This window comes from Zerene cesonia, chromosome Z (assembly GCF_012273895.1).
Source record: "Zerene cesonia ecotype Mississippi chromosome Z, Zerene_cesonia_1.1, whole genome shotgun sequence".
Classification (NCBI taxonomy): Eukaryota; Metazoa; Arthropoda; class Insecta; order Lepidoptera; family Pieridae; genus Zerene; species Zerene cesonia.
In genome coordinates, this window is record NC_052122.1 from 5,766,374 (window position 1) to 5,782,443 (window position 16,070).

The window sequence follows — 16,070 nt, forward strand, 5'->3', positions numbered from 1 at the left end:
AGTAATAAATGTTATTTGCAGTTAACAATTTTCTTTTTTCTTTATTACAATATTTATGGCAAGACTAGGTATATAGAGGTACTAAGAAGAAATAGATAAGGGACAAAGCTTCATAAAACAACAGATGTAAAAGAATATTATTTATTAGATATTTTATTTTTATTTATCAATATAACATTTTAATGTAAAGATTAAAACATCGATATTAAAAAAAAAACTAATTTGAATGTGTAAGTATTGTAATGGGTGTATACATGGGAAAGTAACAAAAACAAAGTTTGTAAGGATGTGTGTGTGTTTGTTGCTCTTTCACGCCAAAACTACTGAAAAGATTGCTATGAAATTTGGTACGTAGATAGCTGAACAACTGGAATAACATATAGGTAACTTTTTTATCTCGATATTCCTACGGGATACGGACTTACGCGGGTGAAACCGCAGGGCGCAGCTAGTACTAAATAGTGTACTTACTTACGTAAGTGTACTTAATTACTTTATTGACGGAGAAAAGTCAACGATTGATCATTATAACAAAAGCTCAATGATATCACTATTTTAAAGTAGTAAGCATTTGTCTAAAACTACATTTAAATTAAGGCAATCTACGTATCTAAAGGCGTGTAAATCTAGCGCTTTAACACCTTAAATCCAATTTCCTAGTGCTCGTTTCGTAGGTTTTCAACGCCGCCTCTTTAATGCTGTTACGCTTTCAATAGCCGTGGTTTGTTTTGTTAACACTCAACATGAAATTGGTTAGGTTAGGCTTACAATTGTACCGTGTACACTGTACAGCTATTTTTAAAACATTGTGATTTAACAATAATTGTGTAAAACTAATTTATTATTTCATTGAAGCAGTGGTGGCTCAGTGGTGGGAACCTCGGACTTAAAATCGACAGGCCGGAGTTCGAGACCAGGCGAGCGTGCAGCAAATAAATTGTATTTTCAATTTATCTAATTAATTTTTTTTATTATGGCCTGAAATCTAATAGGAGGCCTGTGTCCCAGCAATGGGAACATATATGGGCTGATGATGGATTCATTAATTATTTGCTCCCGTTTTCTCTTTTTCCATCCCTTGTCAGTTAAGTGAGGGAAGATATATGGGGAGGTGATTGCTTACTATCGGACGAACCATAAGCGCAATGAAAACAATACATAGGCGAAATAATCACTGTAGTTTAGATTCTTTTTTGTGTTTCCCTAGTTTATATATTGACGTGACAACGTCTTAAATTAGGTTGCGGCTCGGAGTCACTCATGAAAAAGTGTAACGCCCGGTAACGTTACGATGAGTCACCGAACTATGATCGGTCCGCCGCGCGCGCAGCTCTAGAGAATTGCGGCGCATTGAATCGGCGCGTGCTTGTGTCTGTCTCTGTCTTTTTAGTAAACAAAATGTATTTTCTATAGTTAAAATTTGTGCAATTCTTATTTTCATTCAATTCCTTGTTCCTATTGTGCAATTTAATAATATTCATATCAATAAATATTCTACCGAGAAAAAGACGTTGTCACGTAAAATCTTCGCCCGTAAAACTTTACAGGCAACCATTTTTTTATGATAATATGGTACACACGGTTTCCTACCAGGTCACGTTTAACGTTTCTACGTTGTGTCGGTACAAAAAATAGATTTTGTGGTTACTAAAAGGCCGAGGTTTGCGAGATATTCGATTTCAATTCGAATTCAAAAATATATACAACACTTGAAACCAAACAATAAAAGACTTATACAAGCTATCGTATTTCAATTGATTGTTCGTGTTTGCACAAGGCATTATTTGAAATTGGGAATATAAAATTGTTATATATCCACTATTTAGTAAGAATATGAAAGTGATTACATAATTAACATATACAAGTCTAATAATAACAAATAATATGTAAAATTGCCTATGTCTATACTACGTAATTTATATTGCCTATAATGTAACGGCAATATAACTATTAAGTATTTTTAACACACATCTACCCTAATGAAATTAAAATAAAAAATATAACCGAATAAATTAATTAGTAATTGCTGTAGTTTTGAAATAGATACATAAACAAAAAAAGCAATGAAAAAATCTTCTGTCTGTCTGAACGTCAACCACGTATCACAAAGGACTCATATGTAACTTAGTATCCTTTATTGGTCTTATTCATAAAATGTCACAGCACATTTGAATGTTACAATACTCTGTATAGGGTAGGTGAGGAGTTAGAGTCGGTACGGTGTTTACGTTGTCCCACCTAACTCTTACACAATAACGAATAGTCTGATTTTCTGAATTGTTCTCAATAAAACACTTTAAAGTTTGCTTGTATTTACATAAAAATATCAAGGTCAATCGTATCGTAGTTATATTATAACATCACAACATAGTGCGAATGTCGAAGATATTCTAATTCGTGGAATTCTTAAGATTAAGTTTTCATTCTCGTTATAACTAATTAATGAAACACGCGCAAAATAACACATCATCGTGAATATTCTAAGCTTAGTAATACGAATAAGAAATACGTAATATCACCAACAACGAATATACGTAAACATAAATAACGAAAATAGGTGACAGGCATTGTTATGACAAAAGAAACAAATACAATATTAAAATGGCCGCTTTCCGGCTTTCTAAAGTATAAAAAAATCATTCATGGGGTCAAGGGCAATGTATCAGTTAATAATAAACTTCCTCGTAGAATGAACGAGTTTAATAGTGCTAAATTGAAAAGTCAGCTTAACTACGTAAGTTAGTTGAAAAGTTATATGTTAATAATCGGAGGCTACTAAGTTGGCTCTTTGAAATAACTCATTTTCAACATAAGTAATGTAACTTATTTTTATTACCTTTATATATGGAAAATGTAAATATATGCAAGCTTTACAATTAATATGGTTTTAAACGAGCAACTACTTTTTGGCTCTTCTCAATAGATAATGCTTTAATATTTGTATGTTGGTGGTAACATGTAAAGTGTTTTGACAATTTTAAAGCGCTTCTATAGATAATCTAGATACATGCATAAATCTTTGAGTTTGAGTGCAAAAAATATATCTTTTGAACTCGCTACGATTTGGAAAATTTTCCATTTCCACATTTTTCTTAAAACCTCATAAAATTACCAGCGCGCACAAAGACAAATGTAGTTTCAGAAAGATCAGACATCAGACTCTCCGAGGTACCGTCAGGTTTCTGGCTTCAATGTTCTTTTTCCTTCCCTTAACAATCATATTTTTTTTAACCGAACCTTCTCGATCTGCAGCATAACATGATTTCCACTACATTAAACAGTAAGCGAAGCGCCAATAATTAATTAATCTACACTCATATTATGAAGAAGGTTAAGTTCGTTCGTTCGGATTTGTCTGTGTGAGGCTATCTCGATAATTACAACAATTGAAACAACTTTTCAATATTTCTAGCACAAGTACTGTAGGTTCCAGTGACATAGATTGTATGTGTTTGAGATTAATAGTATATTTTTATAAGAAATAATATCGTCACGGCTAACGAAGTGTGCACGGGTAATTTTTCTAAAAATATAAAGAGTCTATGTAAGATGGATGTAAAGTGCACTGATCATACAAAAACCTTCTACTACTACAACATAAACATGAACTTTAAAAACATATTATGAACTAAGTCAGTCAAAGAAACCACGTTCTTATTTCCTGATCTTTTGAAAATAACCAATCTGTTAGTCTTGTCGTATCTCATTATTATAATTTTTTGTGGATAATTACAGGGTTTGTTTCCTGTAGATAGAGGTAAGGCCTACACGCGTACTTACATTTTAATCACTCAGAAAAATACGAGTTAGCTAATTATAATATAATATATTTAATTTCATTAGTTTTAAATTTAATGTCACCAACAAAATACAAGTTGATTTTGAAGTGAAACTTCTTTAGAATCGTTGTAATTTCAAACCTGATGCAACGGAAAAAACGACAGGTAAGAGACACAAATAAGTACAAAAAATTGTAGAATGAAGCCGGCAAAGAATGAGACAGAAATATAAATACTATTTTATATTTTATATATATTCGTCGCATTCTTTTGTCGATTTACTGAAGTTTCATTTCTATCGTGTGTGAATCGCACACACACCTTATATTATATGTAAATAAATAAATTACGATATAAAAGTTAACCTATGAGGGTTCCTCATAACCCTAACCCTCATAGGAGGCCTGTGTCCCAGCAGTGGGAACATATATGGGCTGATGATGATAAAAGTTAACCATATCATATGCCTTAACTACAGACTGAATTTTTAAATAAAGTACAGAAACCTCATTTAAGGACGTAGCCGATCTACATTTTACACAAGAAAAAATCATAAAGGTGTAAAAAAGGAAATTAAAAATTCTCGCAAAAGCTTGATATAAACCTAAGTTAGCAAGGGCTGTGGTCGATAGCTAGTTATTTATGATAGTATGTATAATCCAAGTACAATATAATACTCAATCGATATATTAAACTGCAAAGTTGAATTTATTGATACAATCGTTTAAAATATATCTTAATATATGTCTTGAATTTTTAACCATATCTGCTTTCTTAATTAATAATTATACATTTTTATTTTCTAACTATTTGATAATTCTTTTTGTTGAGGCGACATTCGGGGAAAAGTTTTTTGTTTCCGACCTATATGACGGAGATGCGTGTGAATGAATAGGTACCTTTTTTGACGTAGCATTCAAATAATTATATTAAAAACTAGCTGCACCCGGCAAACGCTGTTCTGCCTTACTCTTATCATTTAGGGTTATGAAAAATAGATGTTGGCCAAAAATTTCATCAGTATCGGTCAAGCCGTTTCGGAGCAGTATGGCAACGAAAAATGTGACACGAAAATTTTATATAATAGAAAGAAATGACAATTACTTCGATCGAATTTCGCTTTTCATCTGATGGTCGCTCGGCCACTTATGTTCCCACCTCGGCAATGGAATTTCTTTTAATGTTTCGCTTTTATGTGCCTATGTATATTTGGTAATTTTTTATTGAAATCAATTTTTTTGTGTCTATAAATAACAACCCACGATAAGACTTCCATTAACCTAAATGAAATGAAAAATTTCCTCTAACATGTTATTAGTCTATCGCACAGTTCACTTGGCAACCAACTCACATGTAAGTTCTACTTAGTGTTACTTTTGTAATAACATGGTATTACTTATTACTTAGTTTCATATTATAACTTGTAAGAGAACCAATGTGTATTTGGATACTTTATTGATCAATTAATTATAATCCACGGGGTACTACTACTACTACTACTACTGCTTCCTACAGAGTCTACATAAGAAACATATACAGCTCTAAGTATGAACTCAAAGTAAAACTAAGATCGTCCACGTCTTTTATTGCAGGAATTTTTAAGATTAAGGCAATCTTTACCTACCACATATCTTTTAACTGCGTAAACCGATTTACTTAAAGTGTTTTTTTGTTTGTAAGCTGGTGCCTCCTATATACCATAACTAGACAAAGTTCTGTTAATTTGAAAGTGGTTTAGGTTTACGCTGATAAAAATGATTTAAGATGTGCTTCGCACGCGTTAATTTAAAGTAGTTTCATAGATTTAATTTTCAGTTTTATAGCATTGAAATGCTTTATAAATGAGAAATTTTGAAAGAATAGAATGGAACGGGATGGAAAACGCGGTGAGTAAGTTATATAATTTATTAGAAGTTTTATATGGGCTTATTTTGGTAGATTGCATATTTATTATATTCACCAAACTTAGAAATGCATAGACAATTTTATAATATTAATACTTATTTTTGTCTGTATAATTAGTTCATATAAATTTAAAAAGAGGCAGAAGAAAGATACCGGTAAAAAAAAGGATTTAATGTTGCATTTGAAAAATAATTATCCACTGCAAATTGAACTAACGCAATGGCGCATAATAAAAAAAAAGTTTTAACTGTGTAAATAATTTAACATTTAACATTCCGTGTCCAGGAAATAGCTTCCACGCTGCAGGCGATTCAAAGCAATATCGTCCATTAGTCGATATTTGATCAGAATCAACAATTTTCACCATCAACCGTCCCGGATGTCAATACGTCGAGGCTCAGATTGAATTTCAGAAATTATCCAGCGTATTGGCCTTTTGACGTAGGTGTTCTGATCGCTCATTTTAATCGAAGCATGTAATAGAAACACGTACATGCTAATTGAAATCCATCAACCGCAGGGCAGATTAGATCTATTGTGATATTATTGGAACGAAATTGTGCATTTATGTCTGTAATTAGGAACTCGTTAGGTTTAAAATTAAATACGAATAAGAGAAAAAATGACTAGGTACAATAGTTAGCACATTTAAATGTAGACCTAGCAGATGGACGTAACTTCGTATGTTTAAATATTTATTTTTATTTGTATTGTGTTTCAGGATATTTGCGAGCTTCAATGTTGCAAGAATGTATAGAGATATATAAACAGAACTTCAATTAAGATTAAGGTAAGAATATTTAATAAATATTATCACACTTTTGTTTTTTTTTTCATAATTTTTTCATTAAAATTGTTGAATTGTTTAAATTGTTAAATTGAGGCAGGTTGAATACTGGGCATATAATATTTACGTTTGTGTTTTAATCGTGGCAAGTTGGTGTAACATAATAAATAAAACTGCGTTTTAACCAAATTTCAACGTTTATAGTTTGCGTTTGTAAGTTATCTAAGAATATTAACATAGCTAATTGATTGGAGATATGTGGTATCCCAAAACTTAAAAAATCCGTTGGAGACGTTTCCAAGATTGAGCATATTATATTGATTATACATACATATTATATATATTATATTTTATTACACAAGAAACTGTTTTCTAGCTTAGTTAACTAAAATATTCATTTACTGGACAAGGTATACGCTTTTCAATAGAAATCCTCTTATTATTATGGAGTGTAGTAGTGCTTAATTTAAAAACTACATTAAAAATGTATTAGTTCAGAGAACCTGCTATAGCATTGATGAAAAGCCATGGAATGTTGCTTATGCATATAACTACTGGGACAGTTTTTTGGCATCATTATTATTATGTTCATATAATTATGTAACATTGACATGATTTTAAGAGAGGAATTACCTACAGAGCTTGTCGACTCATTTCCTCTGAAACTGCTTTGCGAACTATTGGCAAACGTTAAAACTACGCTATGACGATTCAAAAGCGATTTTATAAAAAGTCTAATTGATTAAATAAATGTGTAAGTTTGAATTTGAAGCAGTAATGAAACCATTAACATAGACACATCAAAAATCATTTAAAACCAGTAAATGTCGTTAAAATACAAAATAGATATTCTATAGATCCTAAAACAAAACTAATTTTCTGTTTGTATGTGCGACAGTCATCAAAACTACAGGGCAGATTTTGACAATATTTTATATTGATAGACCCATATTAAGTTCAAATTACAGGCTAGATTTTAGAATTAGAATACAGCAAAGTTTTGAGGTTATCCATACATGTTACTAATAAGTTGATGAAATAAACCTACGCACGTGAATTCATAATAATGAACAACAGAAACACGCCTCCTTGGAAATCTTTGTATAAAACTTTTATATACACGAGCGAAGCCGAGTGCGAAAATATAGTATTTGAACAGCGACGTTTAGCTAGTATTTTTACAAAGTTATAATTCAGTGAATATTGAACAGCGAAGAAGAACTTATGAGTTTTGTCACGCAAAACATATTAAGTACATCGTTCAGAAGAAAGAAAAATTTTTCAAAGTTGGCAATACCTATAGAAGAAAGTCAGAAAGAAAACTCGACGCTAAGCAGTTTTTTTAAAAGCCGTTTAAGAAATTTGTGATAATAAAAAAGTATATAAATGTTTGTGATACCAAAAATAATGATGTATTGAATAAATAATTTGCGAACAGTTGCGAGAGCCGCGTGAATAATGAGGCGCGGATAATGTTACTGCTGTGTGAAAATACCCAACCCCGTGATTGAATTTTTAAGTGGCCGGTTTAATTTACGGTTTGGTCGGTGTTTAAGCTGCAATAATAATTATTGCAGCCGGTACTACACCAACGTCTATTAGGGATTTAATTATGTATGTATGTTGCCGTATGATCGTAAAAACCGTTCGATTATAATCTAACTCGCGAGATAACAATGAACCTAACATTTGTTTGTAATTTATACATTACTAGCTGCGCCCCGCGGTTTCACCCGCGTAAGTCCGTATCCCGTAGGAATATCGGAATAAAAAATTGCCTATATGTTATTCCAGTTGATCAGCTGTCTACGTACCAAAATCATTGCACTCGGTTTAGTAGTTTTTGCGTGAAAGAGCAACAAACACACTTACAAACTTTCGCATTTATAATGTTAGTGGTATTTTTTAGACTATAAGGCGAATTCATCGCAGTTTTGATTTATGCCGAAACTGTACTTTACCCAAAGTCTCTCTGTTGCAGGTAAAGAATAAACAAACGATGTGTACAATTTTACGATGACATGTATTCGAATGAAACACTTATTTAACAAAATTGTCTTATCACTTGCTATTTGCCATATTCCTCGGAATGGTTTGGCCGATTTTCATGAAATTCAATACATACAGTCGGTAGGTAACACACACATTTATCTATTCAAATAGGCATCTTTAGAAAACGCTTTTGAATCGTCTGAATACAGAATTAAATTACCATCCACCTTTACTTTACCATCGCGCGATGCGGTAAGCAGTATCTATACAGAACTTCCTCTTGAAAAATCATACAAATTTTCTATTCGTATATTCATATGTTGATGCCAGAGAATTATCTTATGATTCAAAATATGTTAATGTTCCATTTTTACTACTCATTTTATATGTTTTGCTGATTTGTTATTATGTGTATGGATCACTGAAGAATTTGTAGGTATAGGAATATATATTAATAGATCTATATTAATATTATGGCTTATTACGTTTGTACTGTTTTACCTATATTATACAGTTTCAAGAAAATACTATTTGAAATTCTAAAAACTTTTATTTCATTACTTTACGTTTTCATTAAGCTTTCAAAGGTAATTCTAATTACCGATTGTGACAATTAAATTTTCTTGGATAAATAACCTTTTTAAACTAACTAATACTGATAAATAATATTATGTAGATAGTAAAATTTTTGTAATTACCTCTCATTTCTAGTCACTTATTTAGACAATTTCACTAGCCCTTTGTCACAATTTATGGAAGATATTATTATTGTATTGTTTATCTACCTTTAAACTTCACATATAGCACTCGAATGACCATTCCAGCGTTATTAGATACGGGAATGCTTGTTTATCATAAGCCTGACAAATTAATCAGATATAAGTCGATGCAATTTCACAAATGCAGGTCCGTGACTTAAAATCTTGAGATTATTTCTTTAATTTATATCCTTATCTTTGACAAAAATTACTATATACCCTAAATGTTTAATTTATCAATTTCAGTATCATTACACAAGAGGACATCTTTTAAATGCGAGTGGAAGTACAACCACGTGAGGGCATGTAATCCAGTCTGGCCAATCAGCTGTTCTCGTATTGAGCAGTCTTTCAGCGTATTGACGACCTTGAGTACCGCACACGTGAATACTCTACTATGATAGAAGTTTGGTAGGTATTACTACATACCAAATTAAATTCTGAAGTGCATTTAAAAAACTGTTCGGGTCCCACTTTCTAATATATCTTATTTTTTGGTTTTATGCACCAAAATGCCGGGCTTGTGCAAAACGGTCTTGCTTTCAACAATTTTCCTATGTTTAAATAATACCAACCTACCTAAATTAACTAAATTCGCATTAAACGTAAAACCCTTGTGAAAACACACAAACTCCGAAATAAATTTAATTAAGTCTAGTATTTATTCTACTAAATAACTACTAGACACTACGTACCTACGTACTAAATAACATGGCTACGTAAATAGGGTAAACCGTAAAGGTGCAATAATATAAGAGTGAGTTTTAGCCAAAATTGGATAGGACCAAAGGTCGCGCATGCCATGTAGGTAGCAATTATCCTACATGCAAAAATATTGACGAATAAAATCAAAAATTCGTCTCATATTTTCGAATCTTTAATGTGAATCTTTGTAGTGAAACCAATTCATCATTAAAGCTACTATTGAAACCTAGTAATAAAAATTTTATTGAAGTACCTATTTTATGGATCCTTATTAAAAATTTATCTTAATTGATACATTTGGTACTAGGTTCACAAATAAATGATCACGTTTAATATAATTAAATTAAACAAAACGAAATAATACAATGATTTGTAGACACTCGTCATACATTCCAATGGAATGGAGTTATTTGTAGATTATTATTACATTTGTGACCCTCTTTATAAATCTACATTTTTCACTAAATCGCTTCGCATGCCTCAATCAATAATTTTAATAAATATTATAATTTCAACATTATATAAGATATAAAATGAAAAAAACAGGTAAATTAATAAGATTTTGTAATTAAAAACAAACCATATTCTAAAGAATGTCGCATACTACGCTAAAGCTTAATCTAAATTATTATAATTAGTAATTGTGGTGTCAGTTACCCACGGATTATTACATAAATATTGCATTGCCTGCTGCGACCGTAGGATTGGCAAATGATTAAATATTTTATATTTACATACCCATACAAATACGCCCGCGTTTAGTGTTTACCTACATATTCCTTTATAAGAAACACATCCACGATTCCTTACAGGATTTTCATTCAATAAAGTTCATAAAACAATTTCATACTCGTAGTCAGACAAAATATTTTTAGCACGGAGGCAGAATCTAAAATATAAAAAAAAAATCATTTGTTTTTAAATGCATTCTAATCGCAACCCGACTTTACGCGATAAAAAGGAAACAAACGATATCGCGTCAACGACTTCGAATACACGAAACTTCTGCCACGTGCTTGTTAACTTCTGTAGGTTACGTATTAAAACGATATACATTCCTTATACTATAACGTCGTAATGCAGATGCTATACGGTAGCTTTTCCTATGCACTCATCTTCTGCTTCGACCAATCAAAATTTACGATAAACTTTTAGATGCACTGCGCAGAATCGAAATTGCATAGTCACTCCCGCTGGCGGGGGTGGGCGTCGCTGTGCTGGAGCAATACATCACGTGTTCACCCCCCGTTCTCCCCCGACGTCCACACTAGCGTAAATTCCATTGAACCACACCCATGCTTCTAAACGGAAAACAAACATCGTATCGCGGCATCTCGCCGTGTTTAGACATAACGCTGAGGTAAGCGCATACGATAACAAGCTCCAATGAGCTTACCTAACATAAAAATTTGGAGCTTGATATCACAGTATTTGGTGTTTTTAAGCTGTTGCGTGTTTATATCGACGCACTTCTGTCGAGATTCGCGACGCATGGGGCGCCGTCTGCGCCCTTGGACGCCCACTTTCAAACTGATACGCATGTTTTTATTATAATTTGAGGTTAGAATTTTGTTCTATTTCGCCCCGTGCGCGGGCTCGCACAGGCGCGGCATATTGATGTTGACAATCGATGCGGACAACGACCTTGCGCTGTGGGCATCCTACTTTACCGACGACACCAACGATTTTCGAGCTACGCGCTTGCGCAGTGCTATCCGTTTGGGCGGCATAAAACATTTCCTCGCCCTGCTCCGAGCAGAGCACATCCATATCAATTTGCTCTATACCGAACCGAGCGAGAGCCGACAATTTCCAAATATAACAGCGGAAAGTAGGTTAAAACACAACGCGAAAAATATAGTGCATCGGAGTTCGTATAAACAGAACGCGTTTTCCAGTCCCATTTAATATTTTATACAGATGCCATGTGCTAAAAATGATGACCCAAAAATCCATGTGAGAGAAGATCGAGGCGCAATCCTACCAAGGGTAATATCAAGCGACACTATAATCAAGAAATAATTGTTTTTTATTAATAAATAATATATATCTTTGTGAATTTTGTACTATTTATTTCTAGTAATTTTTTTTACAAATATACATCATTAACTAATATTAATTTATCATGGAAATAAAATTTAAATATACTAATCCTTTTGTGGAATGAAATAAAGAAAATAATACATTTTAAACATATTTACAACATTTTTATTTTCTCATCTGAAAGAAAGAAAATTATTAATTATTAAAGATAATAAAAAAATACACACAATAATTGTAATCAATTTTCAGACATGTGACTTGTATTTAGCTTTAAGCTTCCTTACAGACACTCATGGACTCAATTATGTTTTCCAACAGCCAGTGTAAGTATCTTACTTTTAAGACATTATAATTATGTGTTGTGTATAGTAAAATAAGCCTTGAATGTAACACTAGAACACAACCACTGCAAGGGCGCCACTGAGTCGCAAATCGCTATAATACAGAATATGTACGACGTGAAGCGACGCGCGCTGTCTGGGTGAGAGCGGGGGAGGGGGAACGGGAGAAAGGGTGTGGGGAGAGGGTGCGGGCGAGGCCGGCAGCGGGGGTGGTTGGAATTCCACCCTCACTCGTCGGACTCAATGCGTAATCAGTCTGCGTGAATTTTAAAAGGAATAATATATTATTAACTAGTGTAATTGAAACTCGCTATTTAGGATACTGTTCGTTATTTATATCTGATTATAATAAATAGATTTTAATAGTTTGGCTATTTGTGATGCTGTACGAGTATAATCATAATACGATTTTGAACAATTTTTCAATATGTGAAAGAAAGTACGAATCATTTACAAAGTATTACTTATTACTTTTTATGCAAAACTAAAAACTTAAAGCTACCTACCTATTCATAATTTTAAAAAATCTGTTGTCAAATATCTATTTACCAAGATATTAATTTTGAGTTCGATATAGTAGTAAGATAATAAAGAGCAGCTTGACAGCTTGTAGGTATCCAAGTAACAAGTAACCATTTCAATTTTCTTCTAACTCCATTACATCCGAGAAAAATACAAGTTCTTACATTTTATGCCACATTACACCCTTTTAAAAACTTTGTCAAACTTCGTAAATTTGAATTTCGCTCATTAATATTTATGTTTCAGTAATAGTATATAGATCAAGAAATTACTAATAAATTAAGTTTTGCCCACGCACCCTCGTTTATGAATATATAAATTAATACGTCAATTTAAATATGTAAATAACCTAATCTCTGTTTTATTCGTGTTAACATTACCTATGAACAAAGTCAAGTTCCTTTATTATTAAATAGTAAATATCGTATATATATCGTATAATAAGTAAATCCCTTTTTCATAAATTAAACTAAAAAAAAAAATATTGAATTGAAAATCAGTCATAAGACAATTGACGAGTTTAACACAAATAAAGCTTATAATAATTAGAATGCAACAAAAAAGGATAAGGATAAATAGTAGTATTGCGTTGTTGTCATTTACAAATCGAGCAATGTTTACGCTATCAGAATATTGTGACGTCAGCTACAGCTGAGTTACAAGGTTACGGGGCGACGTAATCAATGACGCAACTCTGACGTCACTGTGAAGCCACCCACCCACAGAGTTATTTATTAACATCTAAAAGGCATAGATAGGTACGCATTGAATAATATTTTTTTCATTTGTTCCGATTTCTATTTTACATCAATTTCTCGTTTTTATTTACTCTTGCCATACTACATTGTTCTCTTTGCCCTAATAAACGTTTATTTGAATTCACTGCGGTGGCGGGTGAATAGAATATAATATTATCTGATATGATCTCGCTGAAATTAAGTCATTGAGATTAATTCATCACTTTTTTCACTATATTTTCTAAAACAGCAGCGCCTATAACCCCAACCTATATATACAACGTATCATAAAATAAAAATGCTTGCAATGTCAAATACAAATTAGGTTAATACAAAACAAAACACATATTATCTTAAAAAATAGTACTTTTCAAATATAACATGTAATACAAAGTTTTACCAACGCGGTTATATTATACATTTTCAGAACATTCTTTTTAATATGCAATGGAAATTGATTATAATAGTATTTGTTACATTAGTTAATCGCGATATCATACTTATTTATTTCACAAAAAGAAAAAAATGGCTACATCGACACAATAAATAAACAAATATATATGATATGATATAGAATGATTAAAGAATATACTTTTAATATTCTAATGTAATTTTTACTAGTTCCTGTTAAATTATATACTTATAAAAACCAAAAAGTAAATTCTTGATAAACTTAAAATTTATTGAAGTATATTATTGTTTCTTTAGAATTATTTGCATTCATAATAAATCATAATAGAGTGCAGCGAATGAGTAATTATCAATATCTATTTTAATGAAGCACTACTCTTCAACACTTTGAGATTTTTATCACCTATCTAATCATTATAATATATTAATATATAAATGTAATTGTTAAAACATGAAAACCATACTAGTGGGGCTGAGATTTTCGGTGAATAAGATTCTAATATACAGTTAATTAGAAATCACAAGCCATTTAATAAGAATGATTGTAAAAACACTTCACAATTCTTCATTTTTACGATATTATATTAAGGCCGTTTAATAGTTTCTAAAAATGATTCTTTCTCGTGTCAATATGCATAATCACAAGAGTTATCGCGTGGATGTATTCTCAATAAAGCTTGTTTGTTTTTGAGAAAGATAATGCGAATATACTGAAACTCAAAATGTATATATTCAATTAAACTTTATGATGTTAAATAACTTCCATATGGCCTATAATGAATAATAATAAAACTGTAGTAGGCACTAGGATTTTTTAAGTACTAGCATTCCGCCCGCGGCTTTGCTCGCGTAGTCACGGATAAGATAGACTCGTTATACTCGATAGTTCCCGTTAGATTTCCGGGATAAAAACTATTCTATGTCCTTTCTCGTGTCTAAAACTATCTCTGTACCAAATTTCAACCTAATCGGTTTAGCCATTCTTGAGTTATAAATAGTGTAACTAACACGACTTTCTTTTATATATATAGATTACGATACTTTGTCATAAACCTGGGTTTAATGTGATTGCCGCACATACAAGCTGACAAGCAGACAATCAGAAAATATTTCTAACCATTTTTTTGGGTTCTAAAAACCTCCATATGTCAATTATTCTTTTTGAAAAAGATTTTTTGATTTCTTTTATTATGCATATGCATTGATTAATTTCTCTTGTATAAAATAAAGTACTCATTCTAGTTTTAGTTACATATTAAGGTGGCTAAAAAAGCCGGTAAAGTTCATTTAATACAATGCGATAGTTTATGTTGAGGCACAGAATACTAACTAGTAACTAGGTTGAGGTGAAAATATTTCAGATATTTTCCGCGAACAAGTTGGTCAAGGTTAGGGTGGATCAGTTATAATACTCATTGCACTTTTGATAAAGTCAATAAAAATGCTCTATTTTTGTCGATTTTATCAAATATTTTTCAGTGCACCATGTTGATAATACTTATCGTGTTTGAAGTAACCTTCGTGCAATTTTACTTAACAATACAATTCTAACATAATTTTCCCAAAATTAGGTCATTATCATTTCTCATAAACGTCTTTTTTAAATAATACATCCAGCATTATTTTAGTCTTAAAATTTATACAAATTTGAAACAAATACATCAATAACAATTGTAATATATGAATAAATATGAGAGAAAATATTCTGGCAGATTGTATTATAAAAAAAACGAGCTAAGTAGGTAAATAAAAAATCTTAAGCAATTGTAATAAATTTATGTATAAAATAAAATCGTAGAAAAGTCAAAATTGTACATTGAATATTTTTTAAATAGAACTTGGGGCGCGATCTACTATCGATATTTAAGTCAACAATATAGTTTCTAGAATTTTTGTCTATTTGTCTCCATGGATATCCGGGCTAAACTCACATCTGCATGGATTTACTTTAAATTTTGCACTAATGTATTATTCAACGATTTGAGGAGGAGCTGTGAATCTAAATTTTTCTTATTCATCCCGTGACATCGTGTAATCTTACGACGCAGATAAATGTTGTTTTCGAGTAAGCCATGCTAATATCTAACTTT

At 31.6% G+C, this 16,070-nt stretch overlaps 1 protein-coding gene and 1 long non-coding RNA gene across 12 annotated transcripts in view; one reads left to right on the forward strand and one right to left on the reverse strand.

Moving 5' to 3' along the window:
• LOC119835499 overlaps positions 1–11,985 on the forward strand; it is a 54,165-nt gene extending 42,180 nt beyond the window's left edge. The window contains exons 2-4 of the long non-coding RNA XR_005288055.1: positions 6,406–6,474; positions 9,468–9,632; positions 11,082–11,985. This is a non-coding gene — a long non-coding RNA (uncharacterized LOC119835499). The remainder of the gene's footprint in view (positions 1–6,405; positions 6,475–9,467; positions 9,633–11,081) is intronic.
• The window catches only part of LOC119835496 (coiled-coil domain-containing protein AGAP005037), a 139,714-nt gene that overhangs the window by 117,311 nt on the left and 6,333 nt on the right, over positions 1–16,070 (reverse strand). The gene's annotated exons all lie outside the window — the stretch shown is intronic.